The sequence below is a fragment of the Callorhinus ursinus genome, unplaced genomic scaffold (assembly GCF_003265705.2).
Source record: "Callorhinus ursinus isolate GAN/ISIS: 27379988/994484 unplaced genomic scaffold, GSC_fseal_2.0 scaffold25, whole genome shotgun sequence".
NCBI classification, from domain to species: domain Eukaryota; kingdom Metazoa; phylum Chordata; class Mammalia; order Carnivora; family Otariidae; genus Callorhinus; species Callorhinus ursinus.
The window spans coordinates 37,681,352-37,699,804 of NW_027397087.1; the positions used below are offsets into that span (position 1 = coordinate 37,681,352).

General features: G+C 38.7%; 1 pseudogene; it reads right to left on the minus strand.

The window, feature by feature from the left end:
- Window positions 1–12,856: 12,856 nt before the first annotated feature.
- LOC141370037 (zinc finger matrin-type protein 5 pseudogene) lies at window positions 12,857–18,137 on the minus strand (annotated as a pseudogene).
- Between the last annotated feature and the right edge of the window lie 316 nt (window positions 18,138–18,453).

The window sequence follows — 18,453 nt, forward strand, 5'->3', positions numbered from 1 at the left end:
GTAGATTTATAGCTTTTGTCAAATTTGGAAAATTTTAGCCATTAATTCTTCTAATATGTTTCTGTCCTCTCCCTCGCTGCAAGTCAAATTACACCTTTTTTAAATTTTATTTTATTTTTCAAAATACCCCTATTTTAGATCACTTAAAAGTGTCTCATAGGATCACGAGGCTCTGTTAATTCTTTTTAGTCTCTTTTTTTCCCCTTTGTGTGCTTCATTTTGGATAGTTTTTGTTTGCTATTTGCTGGTCTTTTTTTTTTTTTTTTTTTTTTTTACTGCAGGGTTTAATCTGCTCTTAATCTAATCCTGTACAAATTTCACATCAGATCATTGTGTTTTTTATCTCTAAAAGTTCCATTTGGACATTTTTATATCTTTCATTTGTCTCATTATTCTTCTATTTTCCTTTCCATTTTTAATGTATTTATGAGGTTTAAAATAGCCACTTTCAGATCTTTGTTAATTCCATCATCTCTGTCACTTCTGGGTTTGTTTCTATTGATCAATTTTTCTCTTAGCTAAGTGTCATTGTTTCCTTGCTTATTTGCATGCCTGGTGGTTTTTTATGCATGCTCTACGTGGTAAGATTTACCTTGTTTTAGGTTGCATCTTGTTGTGTTTGTGGAAAGAGTGTTGGGCTTTGTTTTGGTGTCCAGTTAGGTTATTGTGGATAAGTCTGACCATTTTTTTGAGACTTGATTTTTCATGTTGTTATAGCATCAGAGCGGCCATTTCCCTGGGTTTAATTAGGCCCTGTGTTGGGGAGTTCCCTTCTGAGGATGCCCCATATGTTACCAAGTCTCTTCATCCTGGCTGTTGGGAAAAAAAAACCCAAAACCTGTCCTGGCTGTGTGTGAGCTCCAGGAATTGTTTGGTTTCCAGGGGTTCCTTCCCCAGCTTCCTGGAGTTTCACCCCAAGCATGTACAGATCAGCATTCAGCCAAAGACTAGTCTCAAGGATCCTTCTGCATATCTCCAGAGTTTTCCGTGTGTGCAAGTACCTCTCTTCCAAGATGGTGTCCCACAAATTCTAGCCACCTCTGTCTCTCTGAATTCTGATCTCTGTCACTTCAGCTTAGCTAGACTGATTCTGTTTGAGTTTCTCCTCCTTGCACAGGAGCCAGAGAACTGCCTCAAGGAGCAAGCTGGGTCAATTTTAAGACTCACAGGTTTGTTTCCCTTCTCTCAGTGATTGAAGTTCTGTGTTGTGTGATCAAATTACATTTCCTTCTTTACAAGATCACTGATATGAACCTGTGATAACTGAAGGAGACCAGGTCAAATGGCTTCTCTTTTGCTTCCTGTTTGGACCATGAATTTCTTGTATACATTCTTCCCTAGAATTTCTAATTACCTTCCTCTCTTGCTGAGAAAACTAATATGACCATACCACTAAGTTCTTCCAGCTTCTTTCTTACCATTTTTTGTTTGGAATCTATTCTACTCTTTATCTGAAAGACATTCTTGTTGGATCATTCTGGTATGTTATTCTAATACAAAATGATTGGCTTCTAGATCTGTCACAATGTAGTCTTAGAGAGACCCCTTTCCCCTGGTGAGCACAACAGAAACTATTGTAGTGAACACTGGTTGATTCCTCAATTCACATTGATTCAGATGATTAGTCTGGGTTAACAATGACGACCCCATGCACTTGGCTAGTGATTGGCTCAGAACTGTGACTCAATCTGGCTAATGAGACATGAGGATAAATTAGCAAAGGGGCTTCTGGGGAAAGATCTTCTTGTTCTTTTGAGGGGAAAAAGTACAGAAAACACAGTCCTTTTTCTTCCTCTGGACATATCATATGTAGATTTTACATCTGAAATTGTGGCAGCCATCTTGCTATCAACTTGAGGCTGAAGCCAACACAAAGTAAGGGCAAAGCCGACATATGAAAAGAATCTAGCCTCCAGCTGATATCATAGAGTTAATGAATCAACTATTTTCTGGAATCACTACATCTGGACTTTCTGTTTCCTTACAGCTTAAGCCACTTTTTGTTTCGTAGAGCCAAAACGGTGTTTTATGAGGTGAACACTGTTGGCTACCTGCCCAATATTTTTTCTTTTCTTTTCTTTTTTTTTTTATTACTATGAGAATCTTACCTTTTTTTTTTTTCCTTCAGGAAAGGAATAGCAATATTCCCTAAAAATGCTTTTCTAAGCTAGCCTGAAAAATGCTTTTCTCTTCAGGTTCTTTTTCAGCTAGGTGTGGCTGGCCCCATGATCCATTTAATACTGCTAATGAAATATAGATGAAAATTTCTGAGTGGATCCTCAGGAAAATCTTTTTAATGGTAATAGATTTGGTTTTTACACTTGCTTCTTCCTTCTTCTCCCTGAGAATGGAGATGCAATGTTTGGAGTTACTGCAGCCATGTTGTGACAGGGAGGATGAAGATCAAATGCTAGAATGGGTAGAACTGGAAAAAGAAGGTGCCTAGAACCTTCATGACACCCCTGAGCTGCTAACCAGCCATTAAAGGCTTCCACAAAACTTTTGTTATGTGAAAAAAAAAATCATATTTATTTAAGCTGCCATTAATTGTATTTCTAGAGAATATATCAAGAATCCAACATCTTCCTCTTCCATGGTTTTCACCTGCATTTTGCTTCATTATATCCTCAAGATTCTACCTTCTAAAAAGTATATAGGAGGTTAATGTTCTTAGTCTTTGCATACCTAAATATCCTTATTTTGTTCTCACACTTGACTGATAGTTTCATAGTATGGATGAGTATACAATTCTAGCTTGAAAATAATTTTCCCTTGGGTTGCCTGGGTAGCTCTGTCAGTTAAGCATCCAACTCTTGGTTTCAGCTCAGGTCATGATCTCAGGGTCATGAGATCAAGCCCCATGTTGGGCTCCACACTGAGCCTAGAGCCTGCTTAAGATTCTCTCTCTCCCACTCCCTCTGCCCTCCCCCCCAACCCCTGCTTGTACACTCTCTCTCCCTCAAAAAAAAAAAAAAGCTAAGAAAAAAAAGAAAATAATTTTCCCACTGAACTATTAAAACATTATTCGGGGGCACCTGGGTGGCTCAGTCGTTAAGTGTCTGCCTTCGGCTCAGGTCATGATCCCAGGGTCCTGGGATCGAGCCCCGTGTCGGCTCCCTGCTCAGCAGGAAGCCTGCTTCTCCCTCTCCCACTCCCCCTGCTTGTGTTCCCTCTCTCGCTGTGTCTCTCTCCGTCAAATAAATAAGTAAAATCTTAAAAAAAAAAAATTGCTCCAACTTTCTTTTACAGCGTAATGTTACTGATGTAAAGTCCACTATTGACTTTCTACAAATTAAGTGACTTTAAAAAAAAATCTTTTGGAAAATAATAATAATAATAGAGAGTAGGTTAAGAGAACACAGCAATGTTATCAAGCACAATAATATTGACATTGTAGGGATGCCAGAGGGAGAAGAGAGAGGGGGGGACATAAAATTTTTTTGAAGAAATAATTGCAAAAAATTCTCTAATCTGGGAAAGGATCCAGATCCAGTACAGAGAGCTCCCAACAAAATTAACCCAAAGAGGTTCACATCAAGACACATAATAATTAAAATGGCAAAAAATTGTGATAAAAAGAGAATTTTAAAAGCAGCAAAAGAAAAGAATATAGTGACATACAAGGAAAACCCCATATGGCTATCAGCTGATTTTTTTCAGCAGAAATTTTGCAGGCCAGAAGACAGAAGCATGATATATTCAAAGGGCTGAAGGAAAAAAACCTGCAACCAAGAATATGCTATCTGGCAAGGTTATCATTCAGAATACAAGGAGAGATGAAGAGTTTCCCAGACAAAGAAAAGTTAAAGGAGTTCATCACTACTAAACCAGCCTCACAAGAAACATTAAAGGGAATTCTTTGTGTGTGGGGGGGAAAAAGACCATAGGTTATGAAAGGAAAAAATTTCACAGGTAAATACAAACATATAATAAAGGTAGTAGATTAATGACTTATAAAACCAGTATGGAGGTTAAAACACAAAAGCAGTAAAATCAATTACATTGACAAAAATCAGTCAAGGGATTCACAAAATAAAAGGATGTAAAATATGACATCATATACATAAAATGTGGTGAGAGGAGTAAAAATGTAGTGCTTTTAGAATGTGTTCAAACTTGAATGACCATCAACTAGACTGCTATATGCATAAGATGTTATATGTGAACCTAATATATGAATCAAAAACCTGTAATAAATACACACAGACAAAAAGAAAGGAATCCAAGCATAACAGTATAGAAAGCCATCAAACTACAATGGAGGAGAGCAACAGAAGAAGAAAGAACAGAGAACTACAAAAACAACTGTAAAACAAATAACAAAATGGCAGTAAGTATATGCTTATCAATAATTACTTTAAGTGTAAATGGGTCAAATGCTCCAATCAAAAAAACATAGGGTGGTTAAATGGTTAAAAAAGCAAGATCCATCTATATGCTATCTGAAGCTCACTTCAGATCTAAAGGCACGCATATTGAAAATAAAGGGATGGAAAAACATTTAACATGAAAATGGAAGCAAAAAGAAAGCTGGGGTAGTAAAACTTATATCAGATAAAACAGACTTGAAACAAAGACTATAGCAAGAGATAAGCAAGGACACTACATAATGATAGGGGGATAATCCAGCAGTATATAACAATTGTAAATAATTATGCATCCAAGATGGGAGCACCTAAATACATACAGTAACTATTAAAAGACATAAAGGAAGAAAGTGACAATACAATAAGTAATACAATAATAGTAGGGAACTTTAACACCCCACTTACAATGGATAGATCATCCAAAGGAAATAGTGCTTTTGAATAATACAGTAGACAAGATGGACCTAATAGATATATACAGAAAATTTCTTCCAAAACCAGAGTACACATTCTTTTCAAGTGCACATGGAACATTCTCCAGAGTAGATCACATGTTAGGCCACAAAAAATAAATTCAAGAAGATTGAAATCATATCATGCATCTTTTCTGACCACAATGGTATGGAACTAGAAATCAGTCACCAGAAAAAATCTAGAAAGAACATATATACATTGAGGTTAAATAATATGTTACTGAGCAATGAGTGGGCGATCCAAAAAATCAAAGAGGAAATAAAAAAATACATGAGACAAATGAAAATTAAAAACACAATAGTCCAGGGGAGCCTGGATGCTCAGTCAGTTAAGCGTCTGCCTTTGGCTCAGGTCATGATACCAGGGTCCTGGGGTCAAGCTCCGTGTCAGGCTCCCTGCTCAGGAGGGAGTTTGCCTCTCCCTCTCTGTCTGCCCCTCCCCCTCACTTGTGCTACGTGCTCTCTCTCTCACAAAAAATAAAAAATAAAATCTTTTAAAACACACACACACACACACACACACACACACACACACACACACACGATGGTCCAAAATCTTTGGGATGAAGTAAAAGCAGTTCTAAGAGGGAAGTTTATAGCAACACAAGCCTACCTCGAGAAACAAGAAAAATCTCAGGTAAACAACCTAACCTTGCACCTAAAGGAGCTAGAAAACAAAGACAAATAAAGCCCAAAGCCAGTAGAAGGAAGGAAATAATAAAAACTAGATAAAAATAAATGCAATAGAAGGAAAGAAAGGAAAGAAAGGAAAGAATGAAAGAAGGAAGGAAGGAAGGAAGAAAGGAAGTTAGATTAATAAAACCAGGATCTGGTTCTTGAAAAGATAAACAAAATGGATAAATCTTCAGCCCTATTCATCAAGAAAAAAAAAAGGCAGACTCAAATAAATAAAATCAGAAACGAAGGAGGAGAAATAACAACTTATACCACAGAAATATAAAAGATTATAAGAGGGGGTACCTGGGTGGCTCAGTCAGTTAAGCAACCAACTCTTGGTTTCAGTTCAGATCTCATGGTTGTGGGATTGAGACCTGCATTGGGCTCCATGCTCAGGGTGGAGTCTGCTTCAGACTCTTTCTCCCAACCCCTCTCCCCTTCCCTGCTTATGTGCACTCTCTCTCAAATAAATAAATACAATCTTTAAAAAAAAAGATTATAAGAGAATATTATGAAAAATTATATACTAACAAATTGGACAACTTAGAAGAAATGGCTAAATACCTAGAAATGTATAAATTACCAAAACTGAATAAGGAAGAAATAGAAAATTTGAGCATATTAATTACTAGTAATGAAATTGAATCAGTAATTTTTTAAAATTCCCAACAAACTAGGTTTTGAGGGAACATACAGCGGCCTAATAAAGGCCACCTAGGAAAAACCCACAGCTAACATCATACCCAATGATGAAAAGCTGAGAGCTTTTTCTCTAAGGTCAGGAAAAAGACAAAGATGAACACTGTCATCACTTTTATTCAACATAGTGCTGGAAGTCCTAGCCACAGCAATCAGATAAGAAAAAGAAGTGAAAGGCATTCAAGTTGATAAAGAAGAGGTAAAACTGTCACTATTTGTAGATGACATGATACTATATATATATAAAACCCTAAAGACTCCATCAAAAAACTACTAGAACTGATAAAGGAATGCAGTAAAGTCACAGGATAAAAAATTAATACACAGAAATCTGTTGCACTTCTATACACTAATAATGAGGTAGCAGAAAGAGAAGTTAAGAAAAAACAATTCCGTTTATAACTGTGCCAAAGAGAATAAAATACCTAGGAATAAATTTAACCAAGGAGGTGAAAGATCTGTACTCTGAAAACTATAAAACATTGATGAAGGAAATTGAAGATGACATTCCATATTCATGGAGTGGAAGAATTAATGCCGTCAAAATGTCCATATTACACAAAACAATCTACAGATTTAATATGGTCCCTATTAAGATACCAATGCATTTTTCACAGAAATAAAACAAATAATACTAATATTTGTATGGAACCACAGAAGATCCCAAATGGCCAAAGCAGTCTTGAGAATGAGGAACAAAGCTGGAGGTATCACAATCCCAGATTTCAAGATCTACTACAAAGCTGGGTGAGCAAAACTGTATGGTACTGGCACAAAACTAAACACATAGATTTCAATGGAACAGAATAGAGAACCCAGAAATAAACTCATTCTTTTATGGTCAATTCATCTATGACAAAGGAGGCAAGAATATGCAATGAGGAAAAGACAGTCTCTTCAAAAAATGATGCTGGGAAAACTGGACAGCTACATGCAAAGGAATGAAACTGGATCACTTTCTTACACCATACACAAAAATCAACTCAGAATGGATTGAGGACCTAAATGTGAGAAACCATAAAAATCCTAGAAGAAAACATGGGCAGTAATTTCTTTGATATTGGCCATAGAATCATTTTGCTAGATGTGTCTCCTCAGGCAAGGGAAATAAAAGCAAAATTAAACTATTAGGACTACAACAAAATAAAAAGTTTCTGCACAGTAAGGGAAACTATCAACAAAACAAAAAGGCAACCTACTGAATGGGAGAAGACATTTGCAAATGATACGAGGTTAGTATCCAAAATATATAAAGAACTTATACAACTCAACATCAAAAAACCCCACAAATAGGGCGCCTGGGTGGCTCAGTTGGTTAAGCCACTGCCTTCGGCTCAGGTCATGATCCTGGAGTCCCGGGATCAAGTCCCACATAGGGCTCCCTGCTCAGCAGGGAGTCTGCTTCTCCCTCTGACCCTCTTCCCTCTCGTGCTCTCTATCTCTCATTCTCTCTCTCAAATAAATAAATAAAATCTTAAAAAAAAACCCACAAATAATCTGATTGAAAAATGGGCAGAGGACCTGAATAGACATTTTTTTTCAAAGAAGACATACAGATGGCCAAAAGGCAAAGGAAAAGATGTTCAACATCACTCATCACTAGGGAAATGCAAATCAAAACTACAATGAGATATCACCTCACACCTGTTAGAATGGCTAGAATAAAAAATAAATAAATAAGAAGTGTTGGTGAGGATGTGGAGAAAAAGGAACGCTTGTACACTCTTGGTGGGAATGGATTGGTACAGCCACAGTAGAAAACAGCATGGAATTTCCTCAAAAAATGAAAACTAGAAATACCATGTGATTCAGTAATTCCACTACTGAGTATTTACCCAAAGAAAACTAAAACAGTAATTTGAAAGGATATATGTGTTCCTATGTTCATTGCAGCATTATTTACAATAGCCAAGATAAAGAAGCAACCCAAGTGTCCATCAATAGATGAATGGATAAATCAGATGTAATATATATGTACAATGGAATATTAGCCATAAAAAATGAGATCTTGCCACTTGCAACATGGATGGACCTAGAAGATATAATGCTAAGTGAAATAAGTGAGACAGAGGGGCACCTGGCTGGCTCAGTGGGTGGAGGAGTGTGCAACTCTTGATCTTGGGGTTATGAATTTGAGCCCCATGTTGAGTGTAGAGATTACTTATAAATAAAATCTTTAAAAAAAAAGAGAGGGGGTGAGTAAGATGGCAGAGCAGTAGGGGACCCTAAGTCCATCTGGTCCCTGGAATTCAGCTAGAGAGCTATCAAATCATTCTAAACACCTGTGAAATCAATCAGAGCTCTGAGGAAAGAAATGCTGCAATTCTGTGAATAGAAAGCAACTGCTTTTTGGAAGGTAGGAGGTGTGGAAATATAAATCAGGGGCAATATATCAGAGGATACAGCAGAGGGGAGGGAGCCTCTTAAGGATGCTACTGCAAAGTATTATAAGCAGTGGAGTGCAAAATCCTAGAGGAGAACACAGGCAGCAACCTCTTCGACCTCAGCTGCAGCAATTTCTTGCTAGACATGTCTTCAAGGGCAAGGGAAACAAAAGCAAAAATGAACTATTGGGACTTCATCAAGATAGAAAGCTTTTGCACAGCAAAGGAAGCAGTCAACAAAACTAAAAGGCAACCTATGGAATGGGAGAAGATATTTGCAAATGACCTATCAGTTAAAGGGCTAGTATCCAAAATCTATAAAGAATTTATCAAACTCAACACCCAAAAACCAAAAAGTCCAGTCAAGAAATGGTCAGAAGACACGAACAAACATTTCTCCAAAGAAGACATACAAATGGCCAACAGACACATGAAAAAATGCTCAACAACACTCTGCATCAGGGAAATATAAATCAAAACCACAATGAGATACCACTTCACACCTGTCAGAATGGCTAAGATTAACAACTCGGGAAACAACAGATGTTGGTGAGGATGTGGAGAAAGGGGAACCCTCTTACACTGTTGGTGGGAAAGGAAACTGGTGCAGCCACTCTGGAAAACAGTATGGAGTTTCCTCAAAAAGTTAAAAATAGAGCTCTCCTACAAGCCAGCAATTGCACTACCAGGTATTTATCCAAAGGATACAAACATAGTGATCTGAAGGGGCACATGTACCCCAATGTTTATAGCAGCAATGTCCACAATAGCCAAACTATGAAAGGAGCCCAGAGGTCCGTTGACAGATGAAGGGGTAAAGAAGATGTGGTATATATTTATATATATATAAATAAATATATAAATACACACACACACACACACACACACACACACACACACACACACACACACAATGGAATAGTACTCAGCCATCAAAAAGGATGAAATCTTACCATTTGCAATGATGTGGATGGAACTGGAGGGTATTATGCTAAGCAAAATAAGTCAGTCAGAGAAAGATAAATACCATATGGTTTCACTCATATGTGGAATTAAGAAACAGAACAAATGAACAAACAAAGAAAAGAAGAGACAAACAAAAAAACCAGACTCCTAAGTATGGAGAACAAATTGTTGGCTGCCAGAGAAGAGGTAAGTGAGGGGATGGGTACAGTAGAAAAGGGGGATTAAGAGGTATAAAGTTCCAGCTACAAAATGAACAAGTCACAGAGATGAAAAGCACAGCGTAGGGAATATAGTCAATAAGATGGTAATAACACTGTTTGGTGACAGATGGTGACTACATTTATCTTGGTGAGCACTGAGTAATATGTAGAATTATTGAATCATTATATTGTACGCTTGAAACTGATACAACATGTATGCTAATTATACTTCCATATAAGTTTTTTGAAAGTTTTAGAAACTGCACTTATTTTTGGTGTTCTAAAATTTATAAAGGTATGTTGAGGTGTGGGTCTTTTCCATTGATTATGTTTAATACTTGCTGGGATCTTTTAACTAGAAAACTACTGTCTTTTTACTACTTGGGATAAATTCTGACCCTTCATGTTTTTTCCCTCCCTTTCTGAATGTTTGATTTTCTGGACTGATTCTCTTTTTCTTACCTTTTCCTCTCATATTTCACATACCTTTTGCTTTTTCTCTGTGTTCTAAGATAATTTCTTTGTCTGCCAATTCTTCTATTACATTTCTGACTTCAGCAACTATATTTAAAATTCTAAGAGCAATTTCTTATTCTGTGATTATTCCTTTATCATAACAATCTGTAATTCTTTTATGGATATGTTATCTTTTAAAAGTCTCTCTGAATAGGTAGCTTTCAAAGGTTTTCTGTTCTCTGAATTCCTTATTCCTCTTAGGACAATTTTTTTTTTTATCCTGATCTTTTTCTTCTATTTGTATGTGTGTTGATCTATATTTGCTTTTCTATATTTAAGAGAGAAAAACCATGTTGGTATTTCTGTGTAGCTGGTATGAGTTTCCTGTGTGCTATATGAGTCTAGATCTGTTTCCTCGTTCAGTGTCTTTCTGAAGGGAAAGGTTGATCAGAGGTTCCAAGATGGGGCTTGGAGCTGACTTTAAAACTAGGGGGAGGGAACGGAAGAGACACCTCAAAAGGAGAAGACCTTATTCTAAGATTGTTACCCGCCTAGCAACCTTTGTTCTCTGTGGTTGACTCCATCTGGTGAGTTCTGCCTGAGTGCTGATAGCAGGGGGTGTGGTCCAAGGATGGCCTCTTGGAAAATTGTTTTTAGAATGACTTCCACTTAACTTTCTTTCAGCTCTCCTTCTATCTCTTCTGTCCTCCCCTGACAACTTTTGGGCTCTGCTGAGCGTACCAGCTCCCTCGTCAGCTACAGGCCTTTCTTACTTACTCTGGACAGTGGACTCACTGTCTGTCTTATCTATCTAATAGCTTCTCTCAACTTACTGTTTTCCAGAAATCTTAGAAAGGCTCTTGCTTGGTGATGGTCCACTTTCGTTCCCCTTGCTGTATTAGGTTATTTTACTTTCACTATCATTTTAATGGAGTTTCAGGAGGGAGAGAAGACAAATGTATGTGTTTACCATCTTTGCTCATATTTTATTTTTGATTTTCCATCTGTCTTCAAAGATGAGATTGTTCTGATAGTTGTCCTTCTCTCTATGTGACCTTTCTTTGGTTTTGGGTTCAGGCCTGCAGTAACTTTAAAAAATGGTTGGCTCACATTATAGGTGTTTTCATACTTTGGGATAGTTTAAATTCATCCAAACATTGGTCCAAGGACTATTGCATCACTGTGATCTGGGACTATTTTTTAAAATATAGATTTCATTCATCTTTGTACCAATACAAGAAAAATATGAAATAATATACATAATTGATAATATTTGTTAACTTATAAGGGGTGGGAGAGAAATGAGGAGACTTACTTTTTATTTTATACATGTGTTTATTGTTGTTTTTTTTACAACCACTATACATAACTTTTGAAAAAAAATCTTAGTGGAAAAAATAGATTTCCAGGGCAAACTTTGGAGATGCTAGTTTATTGAGTCTGGGAGGCCAGGGAATCTATATAAGTATTTTAAAATATACTTGGGTAATTTTAATGTACTTGCATATAAAAACCTATGGGTCTGATGAGGCGCCTGGGTGGCTCAGTCGTTAAGCGTCTGCCTTCGGCTCAGGTCATGGTCCCAGGGTCCTGGGATCGAGCCCCGCATCAAGCTCCCTGCTCAGCGGGAAGCCTGCTTCTCCCTCTCCCACTCCCCCTGCTTGTGTTCCCTCTCTCGCTGTGTCTCTCTCTGTCAAATAAATAAATAAAATCTTTAAAAAAACAAACAAACAAACAAAAAAACTATGGGCCTGAGATTTAGAGGAGGAAGGCAGAACAAGTGACTTCTTTTTCAGTATTATCTGTCTAATTTCCCTGCCGCTTCTTGAGCCAGTTTTGGTACTATATGTATATCCTTGGAAATCACCCATTCTTTTAAATTTATTCATGAAAGGGGGTTCTTGGGTGGCTCAGTCGGTTAGGTGTCTGCCGTCGGCTCAGGTCATGATCGCAGGGTCCTGGGATCGAGCCCCGCATCGGGCTCCCTGCTCGGCGGGGGGTCTGCTTCTCCCTCTCCTTCTGTCCCTCCCTCTGCTTGTGCTCTCTTTCTCCCCCTCTCATTTAAAAAATAAAATCTTTAAAAAAATAATTCTATTCATGAGAAATTATATCTACTAATTTCTTATTACCCTTACAATCACCTTTTTAATCTTTTTTTTTTTTTTAAGAGAGAGATAGAGAGGGAGCTTGAGTGGGGGAGGGGAGGGGCGGAGAGAGAGAATCCTAAGCAGGCTCCATGCCTGGCACAGAGCCTGACATGGGGCCTGATCTCATGAGCCAAGATCATGACCTGAGATGAAACCAAGAGTCCTACGCTTAATGGACTGAGCCACCCAGGCACCTCCATAGGCTTTCTTTATAAACATCCAGAAGAAAGTTTTCTCATCCATCTTTTCAAGATGTTCCATGAGGCAGGGAGGGTGGAGCTTCCTGAAGCAGAGCTTGGACCAGGGCTGCACGTGGTAGGGAGACTCTGGGGCTTCAGTCAGGCCAGGCCAATCTGATGGTTTGCAGAGGCTCCATGGGGTGCAGCAGGAGGGGGCCTTGGTGTCCCCAATATGAGACCTTATCTTTACTGTGACTGACTTAAAAAAGCTGACCAGATGGGGATCAGGTGGCAGGGGAGGAAGGGCTCAGCCCCACTGGATGCTGGGCTGCAGGTGGTGGTGCCCGCTGGGATGGAGGAAGCCTTTGGACTTGTGGTCAGCCTATGGGATACCAGAAGATGGTGGTTCTCCTGGGTTCAGCCCTGTTGCTTGGGGCTGAGCTCAGCCACTTGGCTCTCTTTTCCATCCAGTCTTCCAGATGGCCTTTAGGGAGCTTGGTGACATCTGGTGGCCACTCCCTGGCCAGCCTCTCCTCCTCCACCTGGATACTCAGCTCCTGCAGGTCTGACATGTGGGAAAATCTGCAGTTGGAGCCAAAGGCACACTGGCTTGTCAGTAGAAACTTCCTGCAGGGCCCACTTGTCCTGTTCATCTAGCAAGATGGCAGCTGTGTCTTGGAACACATCATACCAGACCTTGTTGGCCTTGAGGTGCCACATTCAGGAGCTTCTTGCGGTTGTGGAGGTTGTCCTGGAAAGGGCAGCTGCAGTCATCACAGGAGTGATGCTTCCCCAGGGCCACCTGTGCCTGGCTCTGCAGGGCCCAAGAGCTCTGAGCTCCTCCTCCTTCTGTGCCCTCCAACCTTCTCTGTCTTTAATGTTAACCCCTTTCTTATTATTCTTTGTGGTTTTTCTATTAAAGCATTTCTATTGTGGTAAAATATACATAATGTAAAATTTACCATTTTAACCATTTTTAAGTTTGCAATTCAGTGGCATTTAAGAACATTCGCAATGTTGTGCAACCATCACCACCATCTATTTCTGGAATTTTTCATCATCCTGAACATAAACTGTGTACTGTTAACCTTAAAAATAAAACTGCCAGTTCGTTTTTACCAGCAAAAATGGGTTTATTCAGGAATAGCAGAGAATTGCAATCTGGGACAAGCAAGCGACAGCAAAAACCATAGGCAAGTCCGGAGGACAGAGGAGAGGAACACTCTTTTATAGAGGAAAGTGAGAAGTTGGGAAAGGTGTCATAAACAAAAAGTCCACTGAAGTAAACTAGGACTGGGAACCATAGTGTCTTCCAATTGGCTGGGCTGTTGCTGAGGGGAGGAGGTAGCCTTTTTTCCTCCTACCATGATAGTAAGGTAGTATGGAGAGGCAAGGTCCATCTCTTCCTCTTAGATTTGCAATTGATGATGAATGGTAGAGCATGAGAGCCACCCCCGCCCCCGCCAGCCTCCTAATTCCATTTTAGTGAGGTTTCCCGTTATTAATTTTCACAGTGCCCATTAATTATTAACTTTTCATTCTTTCCTACCCCCAGGCCCCTGGTAACCTCTAAATTACTTTCTGCCTCTATGAATTTGCCTATTCTGGGTACTCCATGTAAGTGGAAGCATACAATATTTGCCCTTTTGTGTCTGGCTTATTTCATTTAGCATAATGTTTTCAAGGTTCATACATGTTGTATCAGAATTTCATTCTTTTTTAAAGCTGAATAATACTCCATTGTATGTATATATCACATTTTGTTTATCCGTTCCTCGGTTGATGGGCATTTGGGTTATTTCTGCCTTTTGGCTCTTGTCAATAATGCTACTACGAGGATTAGTGTACAAGTATCTATTTCCATCCTTGCTTTCAATTTTTTGGGGTAGGTACCTAGAAGTAGAGTTCCTGAACCATATGGTAATTTTATGTTTAACTTTTTGAGAAACTGACAGACCGTTTTCTACAGCAGGTGTACCATTTTGCATTCCTATCAGCAACGCACAAGGGTTCCAATTTGTCCACACCCTCACCAACACTAGTTATTTTCTGGGTTTCTGTGTCTGTTTGTTTTTAATTGTAGCCATCCTAATGGGTGTGAAGTAGTATCTCATTGTGTTTTGATTTGCATTCCCCAAATGGCTAGTGATTTTGAGTATCTTTTCCTGCGCTATTGGCTGTTTATCTTCTTTGCAGAAAGTTCTTTTCAAGTCTTTTGCCCACTTTTGAAGTGGGTTTTGGTTTTTTTGTTCAGTTGTAAGAGTTTTTCCATTGTTTCTTGATCTGATTTATTATTCTGTCTCTCCTGAATTCCTAAGAAGCATACAGTGGATCTTCTCTATTTGTGCTGTTCCACATGGCAGCCATTAGTCACATGTGACTATTGAAATTTAAACTTTAGTTGATTAAAATTAAATAAAATTTAAAATTCAGTTCTTTGGTGGCATTTCAACTTGTCAATAGTCACATGTGGCTAGTGGCTACCATATTGGACAGCACAGAATGGACATTTTTATCATCACAAAAAGTTGTATTAGACAACATTGTGTTAGATCTACCTTCCACATCTCTTATTTTTTTCTCTAATATTCTGCGACTCTATTTTTTATGGTCTTTGTCCTGAGAGATGCCCTTGACTTTATCATTCATACCTTGAATTGGTGTTCAGTCATGCCCAATTACATTAATGACCTCCTAATATTTAATTTTAAATCTTCTTTGGCAATTAGCTTTACAAATGTCAATATTTCTTTTGTTCTTCTATTGCCACATTTTCATGGGAGCATACTCTTACAGATGCAGTTTGCTTTTGATTAACTACAAGGACGCTTATTCACTTAAAAAAATTTTTTTATGTTCTCTGTCTCCTGAATTAGCTTTGTTTCCTCCAGGGTCGAATGTCCTATTTGTTCATCTTGGTTCCTCTCTTTCCTGCTGTTGGTTTTCCTAATGTCTAGTGACTCTTAATTGTCCATTTATATTTTTTGAATGCAAGACTAGGCTGACATATAGCTCATATTTATTATCTTAACAACTGAAGCTCCATTTCCACAACTGGGATCACTCCTTAATTGCAGGATTGTTGGAAGGCTCTAGGTTGAGAACAGTCAGATAAGCTCCCACAGTTGTTAAAACAAAGGGAAGGCTTTATTCTAGAGGTGAGTGTTTCATTTCAATCATGGGTGGGCTGCATTCCCTTATTCTCTTTCTTCTTTTCCTCTGTTTATATTGTGAATGTACAAAATTATCTTGGGCCTAATTTGATTCTTTGGTCTCAAGAACTGACTAGGAGTTCCCCTCAGGCAGGATCTCCAATTTGATTAGAGAGTGGTAATCATGGCTCTATCCTGGGGCCAAACACTGCCCCCAGCTGCTCTATATATAGAAAGGGGCTCAGTTGTTTCAGGGCAGACCTTTAATTAGTTACTCCACGGTCCACTCATGCTCCTTGCACTTGCTGACTCCTTGAAGCTCTTTGAGAAAACTCATCTGTAGCTTATGTTTTCAGATTTCTGCTACTTTCGTTTGTTTAGGATGTGAGTTTCTCTGCTGTGCGGTCTCTGTCAATTGAATGCCATCACTCATCTTCATTAATTGATCTTTGCTTTTGTGGACCTCTGGTGTATTAGATTAATCCTCAATTTATAGTAATCAATTAACATTGTTCCAACATCATCATCATTACTGCTATTACTACTACTTATTTCTTTTTTTTTAAGATTTTATTTATTTATTTGACAGAGAGAGACACAGCGAGAGAGGGAACACAAGCAGGGGGAGTGGGAGAGGGAGAAGCAGGCTTCTTGCAGACCAGGGAGCCCGAGGTGGGGCTCGATCCCAGGACCCTGGGACCATGACCTGAGCCGAAGGCAGACGCTTAACAACTGAGCCACCCAGGTGCCCCGCTACTACTTATTTCATCATCATGCACCATCTCAACTCCTTCTTGATAGGATGAATGTATTTTTGCATCATGTATGTTTGCATTTTTAACTGATATAAATGGTACTAAAAGATCTGTTTTCTTTTTTCAGTGTTGTTTTAAATATATATCTTGATATTCTATAAATATCCAACTAATGCTTTAGGATGCAGCTGGTATTCCATTATAATCCTCCACTACATTTATTTGTTTATTTTCTGGTGTTGGATACCTCCAACTCTCCACCCCCACAAACACTTGACAGAGATTTCTATCTGCCCATGTATTTCAACACTTGCTATTTCTCTACTTTCTCATTTTTGCCACGTGGGGGACACAAAGTAGTATTTCACTGCTGTTTTAATGTGTATTTCCTGAGCATCTCTTCCTATTTACACATTAACACTTTGGATTTCCCCTTCTGCAAATGGCCTATTATATTAGCCCGGAGATACTAGATTATGCTGCTCTAACAAACAACAAAAACTCTTACTGGCTTAATAGAAGAAATGTTTATTTCTTGTTCTTGATGGTTGTCAGAGAGGTTCTAGTCCTCAGCCACTCAGGGACCCAGGATGATGGAGCAACCATAATCTTAGATATTTTGCCAGTTATTACCCCAGAGGAAAAGAACACATGGTGAATCACATGTATTGGCTCCGGAGCTTCCATCCAGAAATGATACACATTATTCCACTCACATTTCATTGCCATAGCTAGTTCCATGGCCATAGTTAACTTTTAGGGTATGGTGAATTACCATCCTACTATGCGTCCAGAAGGAGGAGAATGGAAAACATTTGGTGAACCTCACTAATGACAACCATTGTCTGTTCTTCTGGTAAAAAAGTATTCAATTTGTTTTTTTCCCACTCATAAAAACTACGCTCCGTCCCTACATAATAGTAGTTGTCTAAACATTTGGAAGGAAGGAAATTTTTTTTTCTTTCTACCCTTTGAGGAACCCCTGTAACAAAAGACAGATTAACAAGAGAAAAATAAACAAAAGGTTATTAACATGTATATTTCATATATACATGGGAGAAACTCAGGGAAGAGTAACACAAAGAGATGGCTTAGAATGCAGGTTTATACAGCATCTTCAACAAAGAACAACACATTTTTAGAGAAATGACAGGACAAAAAAAAAAAAAACCCACACATTTTTAGGCTTCCAAGGGTGGCAGATGTGGGAAAGTAAATATGTGGGAAACTAATGGTAGAGAGAGGCTAGTTAGTAAAGTTTGCATTCAGATTCCTCTAGTGACTCCAAGCTGGTAGGGTCTAAAGTTACCTCTGGTGATTAACTTTCATTTTCTCTGGTAGAGAGGGAAGGAGGGACACCTTTGAGAATTTATGTCCTGCCTTTAGGCAAATAGGAGAAGGACAGGGAGATTTTCTTGTATTTGCTTTTTCTCAATTGCCTTCAGCTCAAAATAATCCTTATGCTAAAGTGGCATATTTTGGGGTGACATATTCTGGTTTCTTTCACATTCTACCCTGTCATCCACACTCTCTATCCCAGGAATGTATAGTTCCTTGCTTTGGCCCTGATTTCCTGCTCTGGGAGTAGCTACCTTGCCCTTTGCTCTCTGTAACCCTTGGCTGTACCTACCTTCTGGAAGATTCTTTGCTTTCTATCATCCTCTTTGGCCTTATCTGCCATAGACAACAGCACATTTGCTGACCATTGATGGTTGGGGGCTCTAGAGTCATTTTAAGGCTCACAGGGTCATAAACTTTATGCTCACAATTTCTTTGGCCATGCAATACTTCCTAAAGCCTTAGTAGCCTTCTTACTTATTTCATTCTAATAAGTTCTATCTGACAGGGCTCATCCACTGCCATTTTAGATATTCCAGATGTATTTCTTGGATTTGCTAGATTTCTTGCTCACCCTATTCCCCACACTTTCCTGTTTGCATAATTGCAGGTAAGGTATTGAGTTTATCAGGCCGTTGTGGAAGAGCTGCACATTTAGT